The sequence below is a fragment of the Sander lucioperca genome, chromosome 12 (assembly GCF_008315115.2).
Source record: "Sander lucioperca isolate FBNREF2018 chromosome 12, SLUC_FBN_1.2, whole genome shotgun sequence".
Classification (NCBI taxonomy): Eukaryota; Metazoa; Chordata; class Actinopteri; order Perciformes; family Percidae; genus Sander; species Sander lucioperca.
The window spans coordinates 15,060,088-15,079,473 of NC_050184.1; the positions used below are offsets into that span (position 1 = coordinate 15,060,088).

The 19,386-nt window shown below is 40.6% G+C and overlaps 1 protein-coding gene across 2 annotated transcripts in view; it reads right to left on the reverse strand.

Moving 5' to 3' along the window:
* LOC116040903 (plexin-B1-like) overlaps window positions 1–17,029 on the reverse strand; it is a 71,513-nt gene extending 54,484 nt beyond the window's left edge. For both annotated transcript variants that reach the window (XM_031286633.2, XM_031286634.2), the window contains exon 1: window positions 16,751–17,029. The gene's annotated coding sequence lies outside the window, so the exon portion shown is untranslated. The remainder of the gene's footprint in view (window positions 1–16,750) is intronic.
* Window positions 17,030–19,386: the final 2,357 nt, after the last annotated feature.

The following is a 19,386-nucleotide window of genomic DNA, read 5'->3' on the forward strand; positions in this document are numbered from 1 at the left end:
GTTTAACTCTGAACTTGAAAAGCAAGGAGGGGCTCTGTGTGTGTGTGTGTGTGTGTGTGTATGTGTGTGTGTGAGTGAGTGAGTGAGAGAGAGAGAGAGAGAGAGAGAGAGAGAGGGTGGGAATGTAGCCAATCAGGATTTTCCCTGAGGTCTCTGGACACCTGGGATCATCAATGATTGATCAAACTAGAGGATTTAACCAAGGGAGAGGTGGGTAAAAAAAGAAAGTCTCTGAGGGGGCAAGAAATACAAAGGAGTGTGTGTGTGTGTGTGTGTGTGTGTGTGTATTCAAAGAGAATGAAGAGAAATGGACAGAGAAAGAACCATCAAAATTGACCAAAGAGAAACAAAAACCTCCCTATAAAAAGCCAGATTCAGTTGACTGTTTCTAAACCTGAGAGAGGCCGCTGTGGAAGCAAACATCCCGATCAAAGCCAAACCGCTGCAGCCCTACAGAGACCCTGCTGCCCGCCCGCATGGTTTTGGCTGTGCTCAGACCAGCGAAAGACAAACAGAAACTGTTCCATACGGTTCAAACTGATCCATACGGACTGAAACATAATTTCTTAGGACACACACACACACCCAGCAGTGCCCTCACAATGACAGTGTATGTACTGCCATCTTTAAATGGGAAATGTGATTAGCTTAACCACCTATTTTAGATGTTTCTGTCAACAAGCTTGTTCGTTATAGCAACAGCTTCTTTGTAGAGACTAGTGTGGACACAGCGACTCAAGACACAGACACTCTGGTGTCTACTACGACTACAAAAAGTGTCTACTTTGGGACCCATGTCACGTTTCAGATGTCTGAGTTAGCAGTTCCACCATTATTCCCCCTTTAAACCTTTCAGATGGTTTAATTTAAATAACTGTTCAAGGCCCAAAGAGGTAGCCTGGTCCTACCAGACTCTCGTACATTTTATTTGTACAGAGAGTCTGGCCACTTTCCATTGACAAGTGGTAACTTTCTTGAAGGCGGGTACTCTGTTGAATTTTTAAACTATTGGATCTGCCCAGAGCCACTCTGGTAGCCTGGCTCCGCCCTCCTACGTACTATATGGTAGCACCAGGCTAACAAGAGGGGAGACGACAACAACTATCGGCTTAGCATCGCTAGCGTTCGCCTTAGCCAACTCCTTCACCCCTAATGGAGCGAGCTGGAAAATCAAACTGTTGAGGGCCACAACATCATGGCCACCAACACAACTCAGCAAAGATTGTTCTTGCTCGGGGTTTAACTTCTGGATATTCGGCAGCGTTGCCACAACGGACCGCATCTTTCTCCGCCGCCATTACGGAACTACAACTCAAACTAGCGCACGTCACGACCTCAACGTCATCGTTCTCAGCCACTCCCTCTGTCCGCTGATTGGACCACCAAAGATTTGGTCGGAGAAAACCCAAGAATATACCGCAAACCCAGACGCAGTACTGAAGGAAAATGAAAATTCAGCGGAAGTACGTAGGAGGGCGGAGCCAGGCTACCAAAGAGGTACAGCTCTTCAATATTTCAAAAAAAGAAAAACATCCAAAATATGAATACAAGTTTGTGTTGGCAAACGTTTTTGTTTTGTTTTCTTCTTTCCTACCCTACTAATTATCTCACCAGCAAGATCAGCATGTTTATTTGAACCTGAAGACAGAAAAAGGCCTTAAAAAGACCTAGGTAAAACTATGTGTGACTGAGTGTACCAATACAGAAAAGACAGCAAGTCCAGCAAATTACACCAGGAAGTAGTTCTACAATGCACTGGGCAACAGGGTAACGGAATGGGTAATAGCAATTTCCGGGAATAGATAACCTTTCGATAATTCGTCATAACTGAATTTCCTTTTAATTTGGTTTAATTCGTTGATACTTTGTTATGAATACAGATTAGTGACTGGCATAGATTCGCCTCTAAATGGATTTTAATTGCCATGCAACCTGTTCTCCTTGTTGTTTCCGAACCCTAAACGTGGCTGAACGTGAAACATGTCTGGCTTTTTTGGTTGCTGAAGCAGATTGGCTCCGAGGGTTGCCGGGCATTGTCGCTGAATCTTTGAATAAAGACTTAAATCCACTCCCTATGTCAGGACTGCTGCTTAGAAAATGCATTATTAATGAGAACAGTCTGACTGATGCTTGGGATTAATTACAGTAGCTTTGAAAGCAGTCCCCCCTCCCTGCTATTTTTTCTCAGCACAACCAAGCCACTAATATTTTTTCTTTTCATTCAAGATCAAATTAAAGTGGTTTGCGGGGGTGTTTGATGCTGGAGAAACCCTAACAGACATTACTGTCTGGTTATATAAAGCGTGCCCTTTGCTTTTTTTCCCACATTCGGCGGTGCAACAGATGCACCGTGCTGTTGTCACCTGCTTGGTCACACAGAGAGAAGCTAAAAGGCTAAGAGCTTCTTCTTTATTGGCCATTTGCATCCTCTTTTGTCAATGGATTCGCTTACAAGTGCAGCTGGCTAATGCAGCACAACCAACATGTGTTAAAAAAAGTCCTTTTAGTGAAAGAGTTATCTTATATCCTTCATTCAAGTGCTTCTTATTCATGAACAATAAAAGCACATCACGTCATTTAAGGCAATAAACTGTCCGAATCAACCGCACGATGATATAAATTGTGGTCGCGTAAAATCTAGTTCCTCTTTGGATTTTGTATGGCTTTACAGTTATTTTAGGTACATTTTACTATACTTTTATATGCCACACCTTTTTTCATTCTGTCACTCTACATGCCATGTTTGGTTCATGGCTGAAACTTCAACATCAACAGACAATAAAAGCAAATTAAAACAAAAACTATTTGTAACGGGGCTATATCACAACCACAAACCACTCCTCAATTACATGTATCTAAAACATGTATGTGACAATTACAGAGCCCCGCTGTATTAGGAAATTATTGATTTTATTAGTAGAGTCTTTTTTTTTTTTTTTTTTAAATTAAATATATTTGTGACCTGTTTTAAAAGATTTGCATCCTCAGTAGAAATTCATGGCCACTGCCCTTGTCCTTTACGTAAGATATTTTTCAATCTATAATTCTCAACCCACATTCATCTTGCTGTCATACGGCTGACATGATCGCGATACAATTTTTCTCGCTAATCTTGCAAAAACCGCGGTCTCAACAATAGCTGAATGACTGGGTGATCACCATGTGAATGTGGAAGATCCTCTGTCCTCCTCATTCATCAATCCAACACACACATGCACGCAAAGAAAATGCTCATTCTCGCTCACCATGGGTTGTTGTTGGTTTCAATTAGTGGGCCCAACATCTGACACCGGGCCACATGAGTCTGTATTGATTGGCTGAAGCTATAGAAATGCCTGTGTCAAGGGCAACTGGGGTCAAACTGCGGACCCCGAGAAAAAGAAAAGATGCAGAGAATGACAGGAGGGAGGGACAGAGGGAGGAAAGAGAGGCAGACGGACATGGCCTATCTAGACATGCCTCTGTAAGAGAAGAGGGGGAGAGGAAGATCCATTTAGATGGGACACAAAGCCTGAAGGCCACGGTGTGTGTGTGTGTGTGTGTGTGTGTGTGTGTGTGTGTGTGTGTGTGTGTGTGTGTGTGTGTGTGTGTGTGTGTGTGTGTGTGCAGCAGATATAGGATAAACCGCTTTGTGAAAACCAGTTAGACCGTCAAAGTAAGGACACAAGTCATTCTCAATCAAAAGGGAAAAAAAAGAATTTTATTTTGGTTAGTCAAGGGTTAAAGTTTGTCAGGAATGAAAGCATGTGCAGAAGTGTGTGTGTGTGAGCCTGGCAGGGGGTAATACAGCAGCTGGACAAGCAGACTTGATCCGACTACTGTTCAACTACAGTAATAGAGACCACCACACGCCTGGAACACACACACACACACACACACACTACAACAACAACTTCGTTTCTCATATTGCATTCACCCGCTTTCATGTGAAAGCTTCAACAATAATAAGCATGGTGTATAGCTTGTGGGCTGAACCTGGTGGGACATATCATTTGTGTAAACCTAGAACAACAGGGGGAGGGGGGGGGGGGTTCCACCTGAAGATGGATGCAGAGTAAGCAGCTACCATCTGTCTATATGCGAGGCCACTGTGTAGTCAAGTTCAGTAAAATAAATGTTTCTACGACAATGAACTTGGGAGAAAGGGCTCTGTCCAAAGGTACAACATCTTCAACAAAGAGCAATATAACATGTTACTGTAATTAGTGAGCTTAAGAGGTGCTGATAGGTGGGATTTGTTGCCTTTGGACAGAGCCATGCTAGTTGTTTTCCATGTTCCAGTCTTTATGCCATGCTTAGCTAAGTCAAGCTAAGCAAAATGGCCGCTGGCTGTGGCTTTGTATTTACCATATGAGCATGGTATCGTGGTAACTCTTGGCAAGAAAGTGAGAGTATTTCCCAAAATGAACTCCTTGGTACAAACAACAATTCAAGAGTTGTCCAACGCTCTGCAGGTGGAATCCAACGAGTTGAAACAAGAAAGTTACGACATGTTTGTGCATTTCAGAAGGTTTGATGAATCCGACTTGAAACGCTAAAGCAAGCATGGAAAAAAAATAAGATTTGGAATAAGAATACAAAAATGTTCTTGCCCATTATTTTTTTAAGGAAAGATGGACTTGGCTAGGTACAGTATTAATCTGTGATATATGATATGTCTTTATATGGAAAAAGTCAGAGAATCTGAAACTTATTCTTAAAGAAGTGAAAACAAAAGGGTTTCACTTGCTTTTAATTGCAATCCAGATGGTTCCTGAAATCTGTTGCATTTCCTTCATACAGGGCACTTCTTATCTGTGTTGTTCTGTTGAATTAATGCTGAAACACACTGTAAGAAAAAAAAAATCCGTAGAAAAACGGATAAAGCAGAAAATTACCAGTACCTCTTCTGTTAAGTGTACGGACATTTTTGTTAATCCTAAAACGGAAGATTCTGAAGATTTACAGGGTATCCTCTATACCTTTAAATTGACATTTCTGTTAAAAAAAATATCAAAATACGGAAAAACACCTGTGAAAATGTATTACAGAAAATTCCTTTATATTAATTACACAGCATATTAGCCTGTATTTCTACGGACTTTTCTAACAGTGCACATGCAGCTGTATTGGAATAAAGTAGAATTATATATTTGCAAAATCATACAGTATGAAGTAGTTGACTGAATGTGAAACTGATTGACTAGATACGATTGGCATAAGAAAACAGAAATGCCGAGCTGCCACACATTCAGGACTATAAAAGATCTGGTTACGGCGTTTGTGTCATTTCCCCCTGTTCTCTCACTGTGTGGTCAGCTGTGCTGTAACCACTGTGAAAATCTACACTCCTCTCCTACACCCAGACACACTGCTGGACCACGCCTTCTGTTACATCCGAAAAATCTAAACAAAGGCACCGAGCATTAATATCGCACTTCTTCTTCTTCTTTAAACAGGAAATAGGATTTCTGCTGAACCTAATGCATAGTCCATTAGAAGGAGAAGCAGCTAATCAGTACCAATGCATTAACCATTACTCAACGTCTAGACCGCCTGCTGAGATCTGTGGCCTCCAAAAGTAATATAAGAAAAAGCAATCGTAGCATCAGTGATGAAATACACATAAAACCAGACGCTATTCATCCATTCAGTGCTATACTATACATGTGGATAAAGTATCTACCCAGATACAGAATTTGACATTTTTAATGCTGGTTCCTTCACAGGCAGATTTAAAAGGTCCACCGATTCCTTTTGACTGTTAATGTGATGAATGTACTGTACTTAAAGCTGCATTACATTAATATGTTGTATTAAAATCTGATCAAATAGGCAGACATGCACAGGGTTCGCTTAGATATGTTTGCATGGCAGTTTCTTTTATGCAGTTTTCATCTCGAAGGGTCAGTTCAAAAGTTCTCAAATGTTAACTGTATTGGTTTTCTGGGCAAAAGAATAATTATTTGTACTTGTAGAATGAGCCACCCAATTGTGTTGTTTAGTGTCTTAAAAAAAATAGTTAACCATGCATTAGGCACAAAAGTCTCTTTACTAATACATCCAGAAACAGTTCTCTAGGTCTAAATGACTTGTTATATTTGTGCAGAACATAGGCTGACTACAGCACTGGCCTACTGAAGACATGACCAAATCCAGCATGAAAACTATTTCCGCAGGGGTTCTAGGTTATTCATATCAATGATCTTGGCTTCATGTTAATAAGCACCCATGTTTTTATTGTGGCTCAGTGCCAACTGGATCACAGAAATGAGGCAGACTTTTCAACTGCCATGGTCAAACGGGTCAAACAAAGCATGTAAATGATTTCCTCCTCTTTCTGCTGCAGCTGCTGCATTTGAAGCGAACACACAGAGAATCGTGGTTTTCTCTGCTCCACTCCACTTACGGGCCAAGGTCCTTTACTAAATTATACCGTTGAGCACAGAACAGTATCCCTCTGCTCTCATCTCCTCATCTAATAAAACAGTGAGTGAGCAGCCACTCACAAAGGCTTGGAATAGTTTGGCGGAAAAGCATCTGTCAGTTCCTGTGAGCCGGAGAGCAGGGTAATTTAAAGCCCCTTTTCGGGTTCAATACCAACCTTCCGGTTAAATCTCACATAGAATGAGATCAGTGTTTCCTGTTAAGCAACAGTAAGTGGACTGCCAACATGTATAGCGCAGCTCAACTAAATGCATCAACAAGACAGTGAGGACTGTTCAACGTACAACATTTTAGATGGCTAAGACTTTCTATTGATTAGCTGTGACTGATTTGCTCTCTTAGGCCGCTTGCACACTGGCTGCGTGGTGTGAGCGTGGCGTTTCTGTTGCGTGGCGGCTGCGTGGCGTCTTTGCACACCAGAAACGTGTCTGACGCGGCGCTGCTGCTGCTACCCTTGTCTGTACACATGTATGTTTCCCATTGATAAAATGAAATAATAACGTGTTCTCTTACTTATACTTCATGTTAAACATAAATATATACTGATTTGATTACAGCAAAGACAACGTCGACAGTATTGACGGCAAAATAGGCTACAGAATATTTCGTTCTGTATTGACAGGTGCAATACTTGAAAATCTTTTTTTTTTTTTTTTTTTTTTTAAATTACATTTAGATCTGCATTTATGTCAAAACAGAGACTTTCAAACATCAAAATGTCATTTACTAAATTATATATATAAAATTCTTTTCGTATTCTATTTTGCCTGGAAACGCTCCAACACGCTTGCGTGTCGCGTGAAAAATAGGCGTCGGTCCTATTTCTAGCATGCACACGTTTTAGGCGCGGCTCGAGCTGCGCCTGAGCCGTGCGTGTCACGCAGGCAGTGTGTAAGCTCTAACTTGTTAACATGGGAGCCGAAATAAAAACGGACACGCCACGCAGCTAACACGCTCACGCCACGCAGACAGTGTGCAAGCAGCCTAAAAGATCATTGCTGCTCATGAAATGCATTGGCAACCATATGCATGTACGATACACAGATGTTTCTATTCATAAGAAAAAACAGAAACAGGGCCAATTACTTCCAATAGACTCCATTGAGAAAAGGGGGCACTGAACGAATAAAAAGTATTGATTCATGGTTTAAGTCATACACGGCAGGGTTTGTGCAGCAATCAGTTGAAACAGTATGCCAGTTGATAGATTAGTGTATTGACAAGAAATCAATAACCATGAGGTCAATATCTGCCAGCCAATCATGTAGTGGGAAATCTGTAGCAAATGTGTTGCATCAAGTTCCAACTATGGTGAGCTTTGATCTGTGAATTTGGGTCGTTAAACATGCAGTCACAATGCTGACATTTGAGGGAACGGAGAGTCCAAGATGACTATACGTTGAGAACTTTAAAGGGATATCAGTGTATCAGAGCAATGTCAATGTTATATTCTTTGGTACTCTGTTGATGGGTCATACATACACCCTTACATGTTTGTTCATTGAGATATTGTTTTATGCTGGTTCTTGCATCCTACGGTTTGGATAATGGACAAATGCAGACAACAGTATTCCAATGAATTGATTTTTTTTTTTTCCATGGGTTTGCTTGACAAGCTTTCAAATGAACCAGTAGGCAGCTTTATTTGCCCTAGTGAGTGGACTTCATACTGGGTGGCCCGCAGACTGGCCCTGGAGGTATTATGGTTTAATCTTCAACCTTATTACACTGGCCCAGCTTTCCATTCATCAGCACGAGACTTAAGAGGATTTTACTTTCACTAACATCACAATGCAAAAATCTGAAGTAAAGAGTGAGCTGATTCCACAATGTTAAATACAAGAAACTTTCAAAAAGTGAGATGTTCCAATACCGATACCAGTATCCAGTATACCAGTATCGGTATTGGCTCCGATACTGCCTAAAACGCTGGTATCGGTATCGGGAAGTACTGGAGTTTATGCACCGATCCAATACCACGTAATAAAGTGAAGAAAATAAGAAAATCTACATTAAAGTAGTTTATTTATGTTCTTTTTCCATTATAACTGACTGTCAAATTGCATAATAAAAGAAAGTTCTGAGGCATTCATTGTTTGTTCATCTTTCACAAAGAGTTTAACCTGAGCCAGACTGACAACAAAGATAGAAATCATATCACATCCATACAGGGATAGTAGTATACACTTGTTAAAACACAATAAAATATATGACACACTGGTATCGGATCGGTACTCGGTATCGGCCGATACACAAGTTCAGGTATCAGAATCGGTATCGGGAAGCAAAAAATGGTATCGAGCCATCTCTAGAAAAAAGCAGAGTAGATTAATTCATTAGTCGGGTGATAGAATGAAAGCAATGTCCTAGACTGGATGTAATAGAGCTAGAGTTAATATTTCTGAGGTTACACCATCAGCCAATTTGCAGCGGAAGAAGAAATTATGGCAAAAGTCTGACGTTCTTATTTCACTAATATGTGAATGACGGGAAAAACAATGACATTAAAATTCACAGTTTTTGGTCAAATAATGTGAAAAACATTTTTCGTGCAGGGCTCCACTAGTAACATCTGGCCATTTCCACCACCGCCTACAACCGACTACAGCGTGCAGAGATCATCAACACGTCTGTGAACGAGTGTTTTTGCCATCAGAATTTGAAAATAGTACTTCAACGGAAAGTTCCACATCAGCTGCAGCCATCTTGGACGTTTTTAAAAATACCTAAATGGTGCTGATCTTTACTAAGCTATAGGTTTATGCTCACCGTAGTGTCCATGGCGTGAGGGGGCGTAAGCCAAAAAAGGCGGCATCACAGCACCATATATTTATGGGTACAAAACGCCGTTATTATTAGTGACTGTTTAGCCCAGACAAAGTAAATACAGACAACAAGGTTTGCAGATAATCAAAGGGCAAATTCAGGAGTTCTGGACATCCCTGTCGTAAAAGAGCCTCTTTCCTTGAGTAGCCTAAGGGGATTTAACCCATCCACTGTGTATCAAGATCTAATCTGACACTCTGAAAATCCCCTTCACTGCTGATAAACCTGAGGATGAGCCTGCACACAACAGTGAGCTCCTGCAGACAGTAAGAGAAGAAAAGCTGACTCTGCTCAGCCTCTAGACCTGCTTTCTGTGTGTACAAACAAGTAAATCCCAAATCCATTAGCTTGATTGACAACGAAGTAAAGCAATTGAGTTGGGTGTGTTTGATCAATCAGTTCCCAGAATGTTATCTTGACAAGTGTGCAAATGATATTGATCATTCATTGACCACTGGTGATTCTCAGTCCTTGTTAGCAGAAGAAATTAATTCCAGCCCGATCTCGAAAACTAACAATGAAACGGACCAAACGTCAGTGGGGGGGCGGGGGTGGGGGCGGGGTGTCACATTCAGGATTACATTTCAGGGCATTAGTGGCAGTGTACCGCCAAAGCCGCAGCTCGCACCAGAAACCCTGCAGACAAACGCAGAGGCATTTCTCCAAGAAAGGGAATGCTCCACCTGTGAGTCAGTCGGATCGCTAGCATAGCTCTTCTGGGTCAAAAGCCAACTGTCCAGTGGCATGTGGTTGGGTGTCAGGGGCGACCCCCAACCACAGGGCGGGTGAGGGGGAAAGGGGTTTATGTTTCTGGCTACAGCCAACTGGGCCTCACATATGTAACTGTCCGGCAGTCGAGGCTGCAAGGCCTCAAAAGACAGAAGTGGACCAGACAGAATGGGGACGCCTATTCAATTTAACAAATGGTTGGTCATTTGGTAAGCACTACAGTTTCACTAATCAATCAGTCAATGCAAGGTCATAAGTGCTCTTTTTTTATCACCATTGTAGGGGTTCTCTCCCCCCCTCCTCTGTAGTTGAGGTCAGGACTGACATGAGAAAAAAATCTGCAGTCTGAATCTGTCCCAAAAAAAACAGACTGGTAATGACAATGTGATATGTTAATAACCAGTTCAGTAGTATAGTGCACACACGTGTTCAGTTCCCATAGCAGTGGCATCAATTTACTGAACTTTCAGTGTAAAATCTGCATGGAACTTAAATGTGTCAGTCATTGTGAAACATCACATAATATGAAAAGTTGCAGCTTCCACATTAACAAGATCAAGATTGTATTGCAGTTATCTTAGGGGTTGCAATGACTTACCCTGATTAGACCAAAGGAACATCTAGATATTCTGATTCTATAGTGGACAGGGCCTGAGGCATCTTTACAAAAAAAAAAAATAGGGCAGCTGGGGGTGTAAGGTTTTGTCTAGAGGCTAGGCTGCAGGCTGGGCTGCAGGCTCTCCAGGGAGCTGGGTAAGGGGACAGGGGCTGGTGGCATGGGCACGTACACAACTGTCCCGGGGCTGGGAGCTGCTACAGAACAATAAAAACCACACCCTGTGGGTTTAATATGGCATGAGTTCTTCTGACAGATTAGATTTTCAAAAAGGATTAGTTTAGTGAGGGTGATCTTGACCATACTGTTAGATTAGATGCCTACTTTTAACATCCAAAAAGTCACTCATGTTGCTGACGTAATTACAGTAGGCCTAATGGTTTCTTTGTCATTTGGGATGTTGCTAAAGTTTAAGCGATGGCAGGCCAGTAGGCCAAGGCCAAAACGCATTGAAAAAAGCTATGATTTAAAAAATACCCATGTACGTGCAGGACTAGGCCTTAAACATCATATTGCCATTGTTCTCAGTTAAACCAACGTGTGGGGAAAAATCAAAATACACTGTAATGTCAGAAGAAAGTAGAAAAGAATTGTTTAGAGTACAGGAGTTTCTTCTTAGGGCTGAAACCTGTACAAGCGCCTGCGGGTATAATTTATGTAGCTCTTGGTGACTTAAAAAAACACAACTACATACCCCAATTGCCCTTTGTGTGCCTTTAAACACATTAATCAACATGTTCCCCATAATGTCAAATTGACATTTTTCCCCTGCACCATCCTGTTGCTGCTGCAGGTAAGTTAACTCCCACTTTTTTTGCCATGGGGAGGGTGTAGACAAAACAGAAAAAGACAGTGCAGACAGAACAACCAGAACGAGTCACTCAAGGATCCCTCAACTGACAAATATGTACCGGTAATTATCAGGAACTACTTTGTACCCTTATGGTGGATCCAAAGATATGCATTTAGTCTCATGAGGGCCCATTATATGTATGATATGATCTGTGTGTGTACCTCTGTTTTACAGTGTGTGTGGTTAACAGGATAAGAGGATGGAGGGGATTTCCATTTAAGCACAGCGAAGCTTGCTGCTAGTGAAAAGAAGTATTTATTAAGCTGCCAATCTGCCCGTCAGCCAAACACCCCCGAGGGCTTGTTGAGGCCTGGCATCCAATCTACCCAGCCGAAAACGCCCATATCTGAACCACGGTCAACCGTTTGTGAAGCATTTCCACTATGTTTGTTAAAAAAAAAAAAAAAAGAAGAAAAAAAGATAAAGAAGTGGCTAGAATTCACAGTGATGGTACATAGAGGAGAGGAAAATATGGGTTTAGGATTTGCACAATGCTGTTCATTTTCCTTATCTTCTCAGGGATGCCTGTGGCTTCAGTGGTGCCCCAGCAAGTGTTCTTTGCAGAATCTCCACTCCAGCGCACACACACACACACACACACACACACACACACACACACACACACACACAAGAATGTACCATGAGGGACCACCAGCTGTTGCAGTGACCGATATGGGGAACGCCCAAAATACTTTATTCATCAAAATCTGGCATGCACAGTCTCTCTCTCTCTTCTTTCAAGATGTCTTCCTACTGGTTGTAGGGGTTAAGCTAATAATTACAATGAAATTGGACTCAACCAACAAGTCATCAATGTAGTTATTCATTTACAAGACAAGCGCTTATCCCATCATCCAGACAATACACCACCCAGCCGACGAAAATGCCTGCACAACTAATGTGCTGAAAATATATCTAACATCCTACTACAGTATGTGACACCTGCGATAAAGAGATGAGAAGGCCTGCTGGGGAGGGTCCACTTGGCATCTGACTTCAAAAGCATTAACACTCCTCTCCCTTTAATGTTCCCACTCATTTCCAGTTCTCACGCTGTTGAAAGGCAAACTACTTAACCTACAGTGTGCCCGACACTTGACACCTATAAATCATCAACACCCCGTCCTTGCGGCATTCGTGCCTAGCAGTCTTACTTTTATGATTCATAGACAGGGCTGGAAAATCGTCGTTTCAGCTGCAGAGCAGCGCTTTTCAATGGCCAGCTGCAGCTGAAGTGGCCTTCGACCCATTCACCCTCTGTGTGTGTGAGAGGTTTGAGGTCCGGATAGTAACCTAACCACTTCCTGCGTGCCACCTAATGAGAATAATCACCCCACAGTTGGATTTCAAAAGCGCTTGCATGCAGAAATGGCAACAGCCCTGTAATATTGTTTTGGATATTATATCCACATTATATATATATATATATATATATATATATATATATATATATACACATACACACACACACACAAACTCTGGTTATATGAAGCCCCGAAACCGACTGGTGTTGTAAAAGGTTATCAGGCAAGTCAAAAATGACTGAATACATCAACAGATAGTACTCTTAGGCTACAAGGTGTGTAAAGAAATAAAAAAAGCTTAATATTTTTCTTTTAACCTCCAATCAGTTGGAAAAATAAATCAAAATTTGAGATACGTTTGACATAAATTGAATTCATGCTATTCATTTTAGCCTTTTATGTATCTTTCCTTAGCTCATTTTCATTTTTCTGAATGCTTTTGATAATGAGATGGGTGTGTCAATGTATGTCCAGAGCAGTGATTGGTCCATAGCAGGGCTGGGCAATATGGCCAAAATCTTCGACCCCGATATACAGTAGGTTTCATATCACATGGTAAAGCCTATTTTCTATACTCCTGAGAGTATTTTTATTTTATTTAGTCTTGCATTGACTACTCCAAGTGGCTACTCCACAAACAAATTCTGGGATAGGAGAAAAAATCATTATGGGTTGTTTGCATTTCTTTCACAATCACAATCATCTTGGGTAGGACTGCACAATTAATCGCAATTGTATCAAAATCGCAATATGGACTAGTGCAATATCCAAATCACAGAGGGGCGCAATATTTGTTAATGGCAAAATATGTGTCAAGCCATTCAGAATTAAGTATTGTGGTGCTGCAGATATGTCCCAGTCTACAAATCCTATCCTATAAAGACTAAAGAAAAAAAATCTTTGTTTGGTACAGATCCTCGCAAAAATCACACTATAATCATTTTAATTTCTTTCAATGTTAATAATTTTCAATGAAGATGAGAATAATGATACAAAAACGATCATTCCCTCCACTATCGTGAATCATATCGCAATTTCAGTCAAAGTAATCGCAATTAGATATTTTCCTCATATCGTGCAGCCCTAATCTTGGATGACACTAAGCTCCAGACACAGCAACGGTGGCTCTGCAAAATGGTCTCGGGAAGGAACTTGTTTTGCTGGAACATTTGCACCCCTCAAAAAGACGCCACATAAAATACTAAATAAAGTGTTTAACTAACACAGTAACGTATTCAAATTAGATGGATACATGGTTAAATGTAATTTGCTCTTACCAGTGTATCGCCGTAATCCCCTACCAATCGGTCCTGAACAGGATGGCTCTGCTATCTATCGTTGCCAATAAATGTTTCTGGTGATCCGTGTACCATGGATAACAGGCCAGCAGCAATTGTTTCATCCGTGTCTTTATCTAGCCCGGAGCTATAAGCTTTTTCTGTAACTGGTGGGCAAACATGCTAGCATGTAGGGTTGTAAGAAAAAAATCGATACACTTGAGTATCGCAATATTTTATTTTGCAATACTGTATCGATTTTCAAAAAAGTATCAATATCATTTATTTATTTTTTTTGTTTACGTGCAAAAATATTCATGTAAGACAGTGGGGTCACGTTTTTGTTGTGTTTAAACCCCCTACCGCTAGATGGCTATGCTGAGACGCACCACTAGTGTCCTCGCCTAACAGTGCCTAGCAGTGCCTGACTTTTTGATAGAAGCTAACAATGTATGGCTGAACTTTGGCCTACTTTAGCATATAAACATTTGCTCACTAAGAACATGTGAACCACAATTTTCTGTGTACTGAATTGTTTACCTAAAATAAACTTCTTTGACTTTTATGCACATCATGTCTTTTTTTAAATATTAGTTTTTCGAAAATTATACTTTAAAAAAATCCCAATATATCGCCTTACACACAGTATCGAAATATATTGCAATATATTGAATCGTGACCCATGTATCGTGATACCTATCGTATCGCCAGATTCTTGCCAATACACAGTCCTACTAGCATGTACATAGTAAATGCCGTAAACATATTCTCTGTAAGGCTTTACAATCATTTACCAAAAGGACCAAGCAGGACTGCCTTATTGCACTATCCACATTTCCGTCAAAACTTGCCATTTTCAGCGTGGAGCTTGGTAGCTGGGAGGTTGTTGTAGTTTCCCGTAGAAAAAGGATTTCGAGAATGGCAACACACAGATCGGCAGAAGGGGAGGGGCTGAACCTGACATTCAAAGTCACACATTAAATCAAACTAAAACATACAGAAAAGTGTCAATGAGAACACAATTAAGTCCAACATGTATTTCTATTGTGTCCCTTGTGTGTTCCCCTTGCTGTGTCTGTAAACTTCCAAGCGGCGTTAGCCAGCTAACATTGTTGACCTTAGCTTCCCAGCTAAAAATGCTTTAGCTACTGTTACACACATTTATACAGTAGAGTGATGGTACAGCAGTATGCACAGTAGGCTTATATGTATACTTAAAAAGGGAAACAATTATAAAGTGTATGTTGCTTTTTACATTGCATTTGAATAATTAAACATTATTACTTATTGATGTGTTCACCTGTGTTTTTGAGTGACAAATTGGGGTGAACTCTGTGAACAATCGAACTTTTCTACACACTACTGAATCTGACAATGCCATAACCACGCACACTTTCATTCACCCCCCCCCAAATTTAAGTGTGGGTAATGTGATATCGTGCTTCTGCAACTGACCCTTAGCAAGCAGATGGCCAGCCATTCAAAAATGTCTGGATGCTGGGACCCCAAGCAAAACCAGAGAAAAGAGGAGATTGAGATTCAAGGCTTGGCTAGACAACCACAAGAATATTTACAATGGTTGTTTGAAATGTGCTTTCAACATTTTAACTCTAACAATACTGCTTCACATCACAATAAGAAGGAAAGTGATATCTGGAGAGGCTTTGACTTTGATCAATTTCTAAGTCGTTTCTTTTTGCCAAGATGAAATCTAACAGCTGTTATAGAAAAGGGGAACCAACTGCTGAACTAAACTCCATTTTCCTATTTTAGCTATGTCAATAAAATCATGAACACACCCCACACTGAAGCACTTTCTGACTTCAGATTCAGTAGGCTCATTAGGTGCAACACACAGACTGGGGGGGGGAGGAGTCATCTGAAAGCCAAGCCTCACCTAGTCTCGGAACAGCTTGAATCATAGACTAGTCTCTGAACACACACTCCCTCTGTGACAGAAGCATTTCAACTCAGCTCTCTCTCTGCAATGTCTATGGGTGAGGCTGTAATGCTTTGCCTTGAAAATGCTAAGCAAGTAAAGTAAGAGAGGAGAGGGCTAACCATTGTCCATCATCGTGGCCCATCGATCCATGACAGACATTCCAGAAAATAATCACATCTAGCCACTGAACTCTTGTCAAGTTCAATGAACATTGTCAAAGCAGATCATCTCAGTTTCCTAAATGAGGCAATAAACAGGCAGCTGTGTGTGTGTGTGTGTGTGTGTGTGTGTGTTCAGCAGAATGCTAGCAGGTGAACGAGGCATTTGACATTTGGCTCACGCAGCTCACACACACATTCCTACATCAGCTGACAAAAGAGTGTGTGCATGGTGTGTGTTTGTATGTGGCCTGAAGCCCAGTCCTCACCATAGTCCAAAGCTACTGTATAGTGAGCAGTCTAGTCTGAGTGCTTGTGTCTGTGTTTTTGGGTGTAAAAACAAAGCGTTTTCAGATTTTCTGCACCCACTTAAAAGTAACGTCAGAACTTTCCCGTCTGATAAAATACATTATGATATCAATTGCAACGTGACTTATAAATGAAATCTAATATGCATCACAGTAGCAAGTGTCGAGCTGAGCCAGCCAATAGGGTATTTGCTTTAATAAGCAAACGCTTTTAAGAAGAAGTATTTTTGCCCACGGGCGCCTACTGTGAACCACAAATCTTGTTTTATTTATTTTTTACCATTTTTAATAAATGATGGCCTTGAACTTACCTGTGAGGTCAGTAAAGTGTGTGAATCAGCCGTCCATGGTGAATGAATGAGAGCCTCGCATCCACGCTAACAAGCAGAAAGTCTAATGAGGTCCAGCTTGGCAGGCTAACTTACTTCACGAACTGTTAGTTTTTCCTCCAAACACGGCGCAATTATGACAAAGTAGCCGCTCTAAAAGAAAGAAGTAAACAAACTCGGAGTCCAGAAAGTGTGTGTGTTCACCTCAGATACCGGAGGCTCTCTGTTGTCTAGCCGCAGCTCCCATTCAGGACACGGACAGGTCTTCTGAGAAGCGTTAGTTGAGAGACAAGATACACGGAGTCACACAGGTTGGGACAGAACATGTCATGATGACGCCTTCAAAATAAAGTCTCAAAACCTGTCGCACCTGAAAAGAAAGCTATATTAAGTGCTGCTCTGATGTCTTTTTTGCCATGAAAAGAAAAGACTCAATATATATATATATATATATATATATATATATATATATATATATATATTTTCTTTTTTTTTTTTTTTTTACATAATCAAAAAAGAATCATTTTTAACACATCATTAATGTGTTATCTAAACAAGATTTTCATTGATTTACCAAGTAAAGGGTTTTCCCCAACACTGACACAAAAGTGTGAGGAAAGTTTGAGTTGTGTCTTAATTTGGCTTTAAAGCATGTCCCTGACCCTGACTGTCTCTGTTTTTGTTGATACTCATCTTATTAGCCGTCTCTCATTTTATTTTGAAATTGCTTCTCAGACATGTTGCTCTGCCTCTGCCAGCTTGACTCTGGGCTGTAGCTTTGCGCAGTGTGAGCGGTTCAGACAGTATGATTCATGTTTGCCAGTGGCACTCTGGATTCATTTTGGAAAAACATGAACGTAATTACAACTCATTACAATATAAAACGTAGTTCTGTGATCCACTTTACAGTGTAAGGTGCTGTTCAACTACCCTACATAGTAAACAATGGAGTTATGCATGCTGCCAGGTTTACAGTAGCCTACTGACCAGTAGGACTGTTTTCCCCATCCAGGCCAGTATTGGACGGTAGTGTAGGCTATGACAACAAAAAAACAGCTTAAAATATAGTTTTTTTTACTTGAATCACTGACTCGCGTTGAAATTCGTCGAGATGGAAATGAACAATGACTCCAGAGCTGGCCGGGACTCTCCTCCTTGTCTAGCCCACCAGAATGAGGTGTTACTGCCCTCTGCTGGTATTTTGTCTCCCAAAAGTTGTGAATGCAAGTATCTTGTAGGCTGCTGTTTGGGCCCAGATGTGATAAGAAGACGCTTTATGAAAGGGTCAAATAATTTAAGTTTTTAGTAGGCTAATATAAAACCATAAGAGAGAAATAATGAAGACAGTCAACATTCACTTAATTAGACTCACACACCTTACAATTTACTGTAATCCAACACAACTGTTCAGGTTCAGGTTACTTTATTTGTACCCATAGCTGGATTTGTTCTGCAGCAAGAGTATGCCATCCATCATGACACACAACTACGAAAACACACCAAAAACTGACACAATTAGCCTACTCATAATCTTTAATCGTTGTTCTGCCATAAAGTTACTTTTATGATGCCCATAATGTCCAGCTGTTGTTTTTGGACACTGTCATAGGTGTTAATTGAATTATGTTTCAGCACGCAGGGCTGATGGTGGTGTCAGTATATTCAGAGGTTTCTAATATTCTGACCCCTTCGTGTTTGTAAATATGCAGGACAAAAAAAATGTGAAACACCTCTCAATATTATAGAGTCCAGTATAACACTAACTATGACCTCAGTGAATAGGCATATCATTGAATTTCCACAATTACAACAATGTCAACGTCCATGTCAATAAAAATGAGCAATATAAACTTTGAAAAGGTAGACTTTATTGCAAAGTTGTTGTCTTTAATTGCATTATAGTGTACAGGTGTACCTGATGAACTGGCCACTCAGTCTCAGTAGGCTGGCAAAAAGTATTTTATACATATAGGCAATATTTTATACTTGACGACTTCTCCTAATTCTATGACAATTGCTTATGAACATGATTCATTTTAAAAATGACACGTTTCCTTAAACAATGCATAGGCCTAAATTCCATTTGTAGCCTCAGAGATCTAAGCCGTAAAACAGGGTTACGTGGATTTTTGTAAACTCTATGTCTGTGATTGGTGTTAAACATACTTATACATACTATTTGGGATCCCAAATCCCAAACAGATCTACTGTATTCATAACCGTTTTCATACAAAAGATGTCTAACGGAGTTTAACCTCTCTGAGGTGTGACCCCAAATATAAGTAATGCCACTAGGATAACACAAATCTAAACATAATCTAAATATAGACCTATAGAGGAAAACTGCTGTATCTCTATGGGTCTCTGACACACACACACACACACACACACACACACACACACACACACACACACACACACACACACACACACACACACACACAGTAACAAGTAACAGTAACACAAGTAAAAGTACTAATACCACACTGTAAATATAGCCTACTCTAACAAGTAAAAGTCCTACATTGAAAATGTTACTTAAGTAAAAGTATGGAAGTATCATTGGGAAAATGTACTTAAAGTATTAAAATAAATGTAAAAGTACTCAATGCAGAAAA